General features: G+C 60.7%; 2 long non-coding RNA genes across 7 annotated transcripts; one reads left to right on the top strand and one right to left on the bottom strand.

Moving 5' to 3' along the window:
• Positions 1-1,802: 1,802 nt before the first annotated feature.
• Positions 1,803-3,074, bottom strand: LOC127465136 (uncharacterized). Of its 5 annotated transcripts, XR_007901879.1 has the most exons (4): positions 2,791-2,879; positions 2,444-2,603; positions 2,184-2,241; positions 1,888-1,967 (listed from the first exon to the last, which is right to left on the bottom strand). It is a non-coding gene; the product is annotated as an uncharacterized LOC127465136 (long non-coding RNA). The 5 variants fall into 5 exon arrangements; XR_007901878.1 differs by lacking the exon at positions 2,184-2,241 and having other exon boundaries at positions 1,803-1,897; positions 2,377-2,603; XR_007901876.1 differs by lacking the exons at positions 2,184-2,241; positions 2,791-2,879 and adding an exon at positions 2,964-3,074 and having other exon boundaries at positions 1,910-1,971; positions 2,377-2,603.
• Positions 3,075-3,191: 117 nt separating this feature from the next.
• Positions 3,192-4,594, top strand: LOC127465137 (uncharacterized). Of its 2 annotated transcripts, XR_007901881.1 has the most exons (4): positions 3,207-3,270; positions 3,524-3,655; positions 3,768-4,512; positions 4,554-4,594. It is a non-coding gene; the product is annotated as an uncharacterized LOC127465137 (long non-coding RNA). The 2 variants fall into 2 exon arrangements; XR_007901880.1 differs by having other exon boundaries at positions 3,192-3,270; positions 3,768-4,594.
• The last annotated feature ends 4,837 nt before the right edge of the window (positions 4,595-9,431 follow it).

Genomic DNA, 9,431 nt, shown 5'->3' on the forward strand with positions numbered 1-9,431 from the left:
CCTATCCAGCGTCCCCTGGGTCACTACCCCAAGTTTCCCAATCCCAATCCCATATATCCCATATATCCCATATATCCCATATATCCCAATCCCATATATCCCATCTATCCCATATATCCCATATCCAGCGTCCCCTGGGTCACTACCCCGAGCTTCCCATGTCCCATATCCCATATCCCTTATCCCAATCCCATATATCCCAATCCCATATATCCCGACCCCACAGCGTCCCCTGGGTCACTACCCCGAGTTTCCCAACCCCAATCCCATATATCCCATATATCCCATATAACCCAACCCCAATCCCAATCCCATATATCCCATATATCCCCTATATCCCATATATCCCCTATCCAGCGTCCCCTGGGTCACTACCCCGAGTTTCCCAACCCCAATCCCATATATCCCATATATCCCATATATCCCATATATCCCAACCCCATATATCCCATATATCCCCTATATCCCCTATATCCCCTATATCCCCTATCCAGCGTCCCCTGGGTCACTACCCCGAGTTTCCCAACCCCAATCCCATATATCCCATATATCCCATATAACCCAACCCCATATATCCCTATATCCCCTATATCCCATATATCCCCCATATCCTGCCCCCACAGCGTCCCCTGGGTCACTACCCCGAGTTTCCCAATCCCAATCCCATATATCCCATATATCCCATATAACCCAACCCCATATATCCCCTATATCCCCTATATCCCATATATCCCCTATATCCTGCCCCCACAGCGTCCCCTGGGTCACTACCCCGAGTTTCCCAATCCCAATCCCATATATCCCATATATCCCATATATCCCATATATCCCAATCCCATATATCCCATCTATCCCATATATCCCATATCCAGCGTCCCCTGGGTCACTACCCCGAGCTTCCCATGTCCCATATCCCATATCCCTTATCCCAATCCCATATATCCCAATCCCATATATCCCGACCCCACAGCGTCCCCTGGGTCACTACCCCGAGTTTCCCAACCCCAATCCCATATATCCCATATATCCCATATAACCCAACCCCAATCCCAATCCCATATATCCCATATATCCCCTATATCCCATATATCCCCTATCCAGCGTCCCCTGGGTCACTACCCCGAGTTTCCCAACCCCAATCCCATATATCCCATATATCCCATATATCCCATATATCCCATATATCCCAACCCCATATATCCCATATATCCCCTATATCCCCTATATCCCCTATATCCCCTATCCAGCGTCCCCTGGGTCACTACCCCGAGTTTCCCAACCCCAATCCCATATATCCCATATATCCCATATAACCCAACCCCATATATCCCCTATATCCCCTATATCCCATATATCCCCCATATCCTGCCCCCACAGCGTCCCCTGGGTCACTACCCCGAGTTTCCCAATCCCAATCCCATATATCCCATATATCCCATATAACCCAACCCCATATATCCCCTATATCCCCTATATCCCATATATCCCCTATATCCTGCCCCCACAGCGTCCCCTGGGTCACTACCCCGAGTTTCCCAATCCCAATCCCATATATCCCATATATCCCATATATCCCATATATCCCAATCCCATATATCCCATCTATCCCATATATCCCATATCCAGCGTCCCCTGGGTCACTACCCCGAGTTTCCCAATCCCAATCCCATATATCCCATATATCCCATATAACCCAACCCCATATATCCCCTATATCCCCTATATCCCATATATCCCCCATATCCTGCCCCCACAGCGTCCCCTGGGTCACTACCCCGAGCGTCACTTCACGGAGGGCCCCCCCCGCCGCCTCATCCGGCGCTTCCGGCGCCGCCTGGCCCGGATCTCCCGGGAAATCCGCGCCCGGAACCAGGGCCTGGAGAGACCCTACCCCTACCTGGACCCCCCCTGCATCGAGAACAGCGTGGCCATATAGGGGAGACCCCAAAAAAAACCCCCAAAAACCCCTACCTGGACCCCCCCTGCATCGAGAACAGCGTGGCCATATAGGGGAGACCCCAAAAACCCCCCAAAAACCCCCCAAAAACACCCAAAACCCCCCAAAAACACCCCAAAAACCCCCCCCTGCATCGAGAACAGCGTGGCCATATAGGGGGGACCCCAAAAAAACCCCAAAAAACACCCCAAAAACACCCAAAAACCCCCAAAAACCCCCCAAAAACCCCCCCTGCATCGAGAACAGCGTGGCCATATAGGGGAGACCCCAAAAAAAACCCCTACCTGGACCCCCCCTGCATCGAGAACAGCGTGGCCATATAGGGGGGAACCCAAAAACCCCCCAAAAACCCCCCAAAAACCCCCCCTGCATCGAGAACAGCGTGGCCATATAGGGGAGACCCCAAAAAAAACCCCTACCTGGACCCCCCCTGCATCGAGAACAGCGTGGCCATATAGGGGGGAACCCAAAAACCCCCCAAAAAACCCCCCAAAAAACCCCCCCTGCATCGAGAACAGCGTGGCCATATAGGGGAGACCCCAAAAACACCCCAAAAACCCCTACCTGGACCCCCCCTGCATCGAGAACAGCGTGGCCATATAGGGGGGAACCCAAAAACCCCCCAAAAACCCCCCAAAAACCCCCCCTGCATCGAGAACAGCGTGGCCATATAGGGGAGACCCCAAAAAAAACCCCTACCTGGACCCCCCCTGCATCGAGAACAGCGTGGCCATATAGGGGGGAACCCAAAAAAAACCCCCAAAACCCCCCCTGCATCGAGAACAGCGTGGCCATATAGGGGGGAACCAAAAAAAACCCCCAAAAACCCCTACCTGGACCCCCCCAGCATCGAGAACAGCGTGGCCATATAGGGGGGACCCCAAAAACCCCCCAAAAACCCCCAAAACCCCCCCTGCATCGAGAACAGCGTGGCCATATAGGGGAGACCCCAAAAAAAACCCCCAAACACCCAAAAACACCCCCAAAACCCCCCAAAAACCCCTACCTGGACCCCCCCTGCATCGAGAACAGCGTGGCCATATAGGGGGGACCCCAAAAAAAACCCCCCAAAACCCCCCCTGCATCGAGAACAGCGTGGCCATATAGGGGGGAACCCAAAAACCCCCAAAAACCCCCAAAACCCCCCCTGCATCGAGAACAGCGTGGCCATATAGGGGGGACCCCAAAAAAAACCCAAAAAACACCCCAAAAACACCCAAAAACCCCCAAAAACACCCCAAAACCCCCCCCCCAGGGACCCCAAAACAGGCGCTGGGGGGGCCACTCGGGGGGTCCCAGCGGTGGTTTGGGGGGTCCCAGTGGGGACTGGGGGGGAACTGGGGGGGGTCCCAGTGGGGACTGGGGGGAACTGGGGGGGTCCCAGTGGGGACTGGGGGGAACTGGGGGGGTCCCAGTGGGGACTGGGGGCAACTGGGGAGCAACTGGGGGGTCCCAGTGGGGACTGGGGGGGGGGACTGGGGGGTCCCAGTGGGGACTGGGGGGAACTGGGGGGGTCCCAGTGGGGACTGGGAAGGAACTGGGGGGGTCCCAGTGGGGACTGGGAAGGAACTGGGGGGTCCCAGTGGGGACTGGGAAGGAACTGGGGGGTCCCAGTGGGGACTGGGGGGGGACTGGGGGGTCCCAGTGGGAACTGGGGGGAACTGGGAGATCCCAGTGGGGACTGGGGGGAACTGGGGGGTCCCAGTGGGGACTGGGGGGTCCCAGTGGGAACTGGGGGGAACTGGGAGATCCCAGTGGGGACTGGGGGGGAAGTGGGGGGTCCCAGTGGGGACTGGGGGGGAACTGGGAGTTCCTGGGGGGGCTGGGGGGGATTGAGGTGTTGGGAGTGTTACTGGTCTGTACTGGGAGACTTTACTGGTCTATTAAGAGCCATTACTGGTCTGTACTGGGAGACTTTACTGGTCTAAACTGGGAGCTGTTACTGGTCTGTACTGGGAACCATTACTGGTCTATACTGGGAGCTGTTACTGGTCTATTAAGAGCCATTACTGGTCTATACTGGGAGCTGTTACTGGTCTATACTGGGAGCTGTTACTGGTCTATTAAGAGCCATTACTGGTCTATACTGGGAGCTGTTACTGGTCTGCACTGGGAGAAGTTACTGGTTTATACTGGGAGCCATTACTGGTCTGTATTAGGAGCTGTAACTGGTTTGTACTGGGAGCTCTTACTGGTCTGTACTGGGCACCATGACTGGTCCATACTGGGAGCCGCTACTGGTCCATACTGGGAGCTGTTACTGGTCCATACTGGGAGCCGTGACTGGTCCGTACTGGGAGCCGTGACTGGTCCGTACTGGGAGCGTTACTGGTGTGTACTGGAGTGTTACTGGTCTATACTGGAGCGTTACTGGTGTGTACTGGAGCGTTACTGGTGTGTACTGGAGTGTTACTGGTGTGTACTGGAGTGTTACTGGTCTATACTGGAGTGTTACTGGTGTGTACTGGAGTGTTACTGGTCTATACTGGAGTGTTACTGGTGTGTACTGGAGTGTTACTGGTCTATACTGGAGCATTACTGGTCTGTACTGGAGTGTTACTGGTCTGTACTGGAGTGGTACTGGTCTATACTGGAGTGTTACTGGTGTGTACTGGTGTCAATAAAGGTGTCAATGGAGCCGTGTCTGTGTGGGGGGGAGGGGTACTGGTCATACTGGTCATACTGGTTATACTGGGCAGAGGTGGGACAGGCCCAGGGAGGGAACTGGGATGGGACTGGGATGGGACTGGGCCCACTGGTGGGTACTGGGAGGGAACTGGGATGGGACTGGGATGGGACTGGGCCCACTGGTGGGCACTGGGAGGGAACTGGGATGGGACTGGGGTGAACTGGGATGCAACTGGGATGGGGCTCAACCCCAGTGGGTGAACTGGGGTGCAACTGGGATGAACTGGGATGAACTGGGTGTAACTGGGGTGAACTGGGCTGTAACTGGGGTGAACTGGGCTGTAACTGGGGTGAACTGGGCTGTAACTGGGCCGGGGGTGGCTGATGAAATCGGGGTGGAACTGGTCTGACTGGGCCCAGTGGCGCAACTGGGGTGAACTGGGACGTGACTGGGATGAACTGGGGTGGGGCGCAGCCCCAGTGTTGCAACTGGGATGTGACTGGGGTGAACTGGGATGGAACTGGGGTGAACTGGGATGAACTGGAGTGTAACTGGGAAGGCAATCCAGCCCCAGTGGGTGAACTGGGGTGGAACTGGGGTGAACTGGGGTGGAACTGGGAAGGCAATCCAGCCCCAGTGGCGCAACTGGGATTGAACTGGGACGGGTCCCAGCCCCAGTGGGTGAACTGGGTGTAACTGGGATGAACTGGGCTGGAACTGGGCCGGGGGTGGCTGATGAAATCGGGGTGGAACTGGTCTGACTGGGCCCAGTGGGGGAAACTGGGATGAACTGGGATGGAACTGGGGAGGAACTGGGGTGATGTGCAGTCCCAGTGGGTGAACTGGGATGAACTGGGGTGGAACTGGGATGGAACTGGGATGGAACTGGAATGGAACTGGGGTGGAACTGGGGTGATGTCCAGCCCCAGTGTCGCAACTGGGATGAACTGGGATGGAACTGGAGTGGAGTCCAGCCCCAGTGGGTGAACTGGGATTGAACTGGGGTGGAACTGGGATGGAACTGGGCTGAACTGGAGTGGAACTGGGATGAACTGGGGTGGAACTGGAGTGGAACTGGGATGAACTGGGGTGGAACTGGAGTGGAGTCCAGCCCCAGTGGGTGAACTGAGCTGGAACTGGGGTGAACTGGGCTGGAACTGGGCTGGAACTGGGATGGAACTGGGGTGATGTCCAGCCCCAGTGGGTGAACTGGGATGGAACTGGAGTGTAACTGGGATGGAATTTAGGTGGGGTCCAGATGTAGTGCTGCAACTGGGATGTGACTGGGGTGAACTGGGCTGGAACTGGGCTGGAACTGGGATGGAACTGGGGTGTAACTGGGCTGTAACTGGGATGAACTGGGCTGTAACTGGGGTGAACTGGGCTGGAACTGGGCCGGGGGTGGCTGATGAAATCGGGGTGGAACTGGTCTGACTGGGCCCAGTGGGGAAACTGGGATGGAACTGGGATGAACTGGGGTGAACTGGGCTGTAATTGGGGCAGGGTCCAGACGTAGTGGTGCAACTGGGATGGAACTGGGATGGAACTGGGGTGGAACTGGGATGGAACTGGAATGGAACTGGGATGGAACTGGGGTGGGGCCCAGCCCCAGTGGTTGAACTGGGACGTGACTGGGGTGAACTGGGCTAAACTGGGATGGAACTGGGGTGGGGCCCAGCCCCAGTGTCGCAACTGGGCTGGAACTGGGATGGAACTGGGATGGAATTGGGCTGAACTGGGGTGGAACTGGGATGGAACTGGGATGAACTGGGATGGAACTGGGATGAACTGGGATGGAACTGGAGTAGGGTCCAGACATAGTGGTGCAATTGGGATGGAACTGGGGTGAACTGGGATGGAACTGGGATGAACTGGGCTGTAACTGGGCCGGAGGTGGCTGATGAAATCGGGGTGGAACTGGTCTGACTGGGCCCAGTGGGGAAACTGGGGTGAACTGGGGTGGGGCCCAGCCCCAGTGTCGCAACTGGGATGGAACTGGGGTGAACTGGGATGGAACTGGGGTGAACTGGGATGTGACTGGAGTGAAGCTTAACCCCAGTGGGTGAACTGGGATGTGACTGGGATGGAACTGGGCTGTAACTGGGGTGAACTGGGATGGAACTGGGGTGAACTGGGGTGTAACTGGGCCAGGGGTGACTGGTGCAAACAGGGCTGGAACTGGTTTGACTGGGCCCAGTGGTGCAACTGGGATGAACTGGGACGGAACTGGGATGGAACTGGAGTCCAGTCCCAGTGGGTGAACTGGGATGGAACTGGAGTGTAACTGGGATGGAACTGGGGTGTAACTGGGATGGAACTGGGGTAGGGTCCAGCCCCAGTGGGTGAACTGGGCTGGAACTGGGGTGAACTGGGCTGGAACTGGGGTGAACTGGGCTGGAACTGGGCCGGGGGTGGCTGACGGCAGCAGGGCTGGAACTGGTCTGACTGGGCCCAGTGGCGCAACTGGGGTGGAACTGGGACGGAACTGGGAGGACCCCGAAATTCCAGAGGGGCCCCAGGAGTGACCGGACCGGCTGGGGGGGACTGGGAGGGACTGGGAGGGACTGGGAGAAACTGGGAGGGGACTGGGAGGAGACTGGGAGGGACTGGGCGGGAACTGGGAGAAACTGGGAGGGACTGGGCGGGAACTGGGAGGGACTGGGCGGGAACTGGGAATCGGGGGAGCGACCGGAGCGCCCGGAGGGACCTTTGACACCGCCCAGGGACCCCCGAGGGACCCCAAAAACCTCCCAGGGACCCCCTGAGACCCCTCAGGGACCCCCAAACCCCCCCCCGAGACCCCCGAGGGACCCCAAAAACCCCCAGGGACCCCCTGAGACCCCTCAGGGACCCCCCAAAACCCCCCAGAGCCCCTCGAGGACCCCCAAAACCTCCCAGGGACCCCCAAAACCCCCCCTGAGACCCCCAGGGACCCCCAACCCCCCCCCCCAGGGACCCCCCAACCCCCCCCGAACCCCTCAGGGACCCCCAAAACCCCCCCTGAGAACCCCCAGGGACCCCCAAAGACCCCCCAGAGCCCCTCGAGAGCCCCCCCAGGGACCCCCGAGCCCCCCAAAGACCCCCCAGGGACCCCCAACCCCCCCCGAGCCCCCCCCCGAGCCCCTCATGGACCCGCGAGGGACCCCCAAAGACCCTCCGGGGACCCCCAAGGACCCCCCCGAGCCCCCCAAAGACCCTCAAGAGACCCCGGAACCCCCCAAGGACCCCCGAGGGAGCCCCCAAGACCCTCCAGGGACCCCCAAAGACCCCCGAGGGACCCTCCTGGACCCCCCGGGGACCCCCAAAGACCCTCCAGGGCCCCCCAAAGACCCCCGAGGGACCCCCCAAGACCCCCCAGGGACCCCCAAGGACCCTCCAGGGCCCCCCAAAGACCCTCCAGGGCCCCCCCAAGACGCTCCGGGGACCCCCAAGGACCCCCGAGGGCCCCCCAAAGACCCCCCCGAACCGGGGGTCGGGGGGGGGGTGGCGGTACCGGGTGGGCGTCACGACGGGCCCGCAGTGGGGGGGGGGCACCCTGGGCACCGTCACCCTCACCCTGGTGGGCACCCGGGGGGAGACCCCCCCCCTGCACCTCAGCTGGCCCCGGCACCGCCTGCGGCCCGGCGGCGTGAGTCAAACTGGGGGCACTGGGAGCAAACTGGGAGGGGGCTGGGGGGCGGCGTGAGTCAAACTGGGGGCACTGGGAGCGACTGGGAGCGACTGGGGGGCACTGGGGGGGCACTAGAAGGGACTGGGGGGCACTGGGAGGGGGCTGGGGGGGAGTGGGAGCAGGCTGGGGGGCACTGGGAGCGACTGGGGGGCACTGGGAGGGGGCTGGGGGGCGGCGTGAGTCGAACTGGGGGCACTGGGGGGGACTGGGGGGGGACTGGGAGGGGGCTGGGGGGCGGCGTGAGTCAAACTGGGGGCACTGGGGGGGACTGGGGGGCACTGGGAGGGGGCTGGGGGGGCCTGGGGGGCGGCGTGATTGAACTGGGGGCACTGGGGACGAACTGGGAGGGGGCTGAGAGGGGGCTGGGGGGCACTAGAAGGGACTGGGGGGCACTGGGGGGCACTGGGAGGGAGTGAGAGGGGGCTGGGGGGGAGTGGGAGCGAACTGGGAGGGGGCTGGGGGGAGTGGGAGGGGGCTGGGGGGCACTGGGAGGGACTGGGAGGGGGCTGGTGGGGACTGGGGGGCGGTGTGAGTCAAACTGGGGGCACTGGGAGCAAACTGGGAGGGGCTGGGAGGGGGCTGGGGGGCACTGGGAAGGAGTGAGAGGGGGCTGGGGGGGACTGGGAGGGCACTGGGAGGCACTGGGGGGCACTGGGAGGGCACTGGGGGGGCACTGGGAGGGGACTGGGGGGCACTGGGAGTGACTGGGAGGGACTGGGAGGGGGCTGGGGGGGAGTGAGAGGGGGCTTGGGGGCACTGGGAGGGAGTGAGAGGGGGCTGGGGGGGACTGGGAGGGACTGGGGGGCACTGGGAAGGACTGAGGGGCACTGGGGGGGCACTGGGAGGCACTGGGAGGGACTGGGAGGCTCCGTGAGTGCACTGGGCGGGACTGGGAGCGACTGGGAGGGGCCTGGGAGGGCCTGGGGGGCACCGGGGGGGGGGGAGGTTGAGGAGGGGACTGGGAAGGATTGGGGGGGACTGGGAGGGGTGTTGGGGGGGGACTGGGAAGGACTGGGAGGGGTGTTGGGGGGAGACTGGGGGGGACTGGGAGGGTACTGGGAGGGGGCTGAGGAGCTCGTGAGTGAACTGGGGGGGACTTGGGGGGCACTGGGAGGCCACTGGGAGTGACGTGGGGTGACCTGAGGGGTAACAGGGGTGTCCCGGGGTGTCCCGGG

The sequence above is a fragment of the Manacus candei genome, unplaced genomic scaffold (assembly GCF_025592945.1).
Source record: "Manacus candei isolate 608988 ecotype Guabito, Panama unplaced genomic scaffold, ASM2559294v1 h1tg000318l, whole genome shotgun sequence".
Classification (NCBI taxonomy): Eukaryota; Metazoa; Chordata; class Aves; order Passeriformes; family Pipridae; genus Manacus; species Manacus candei.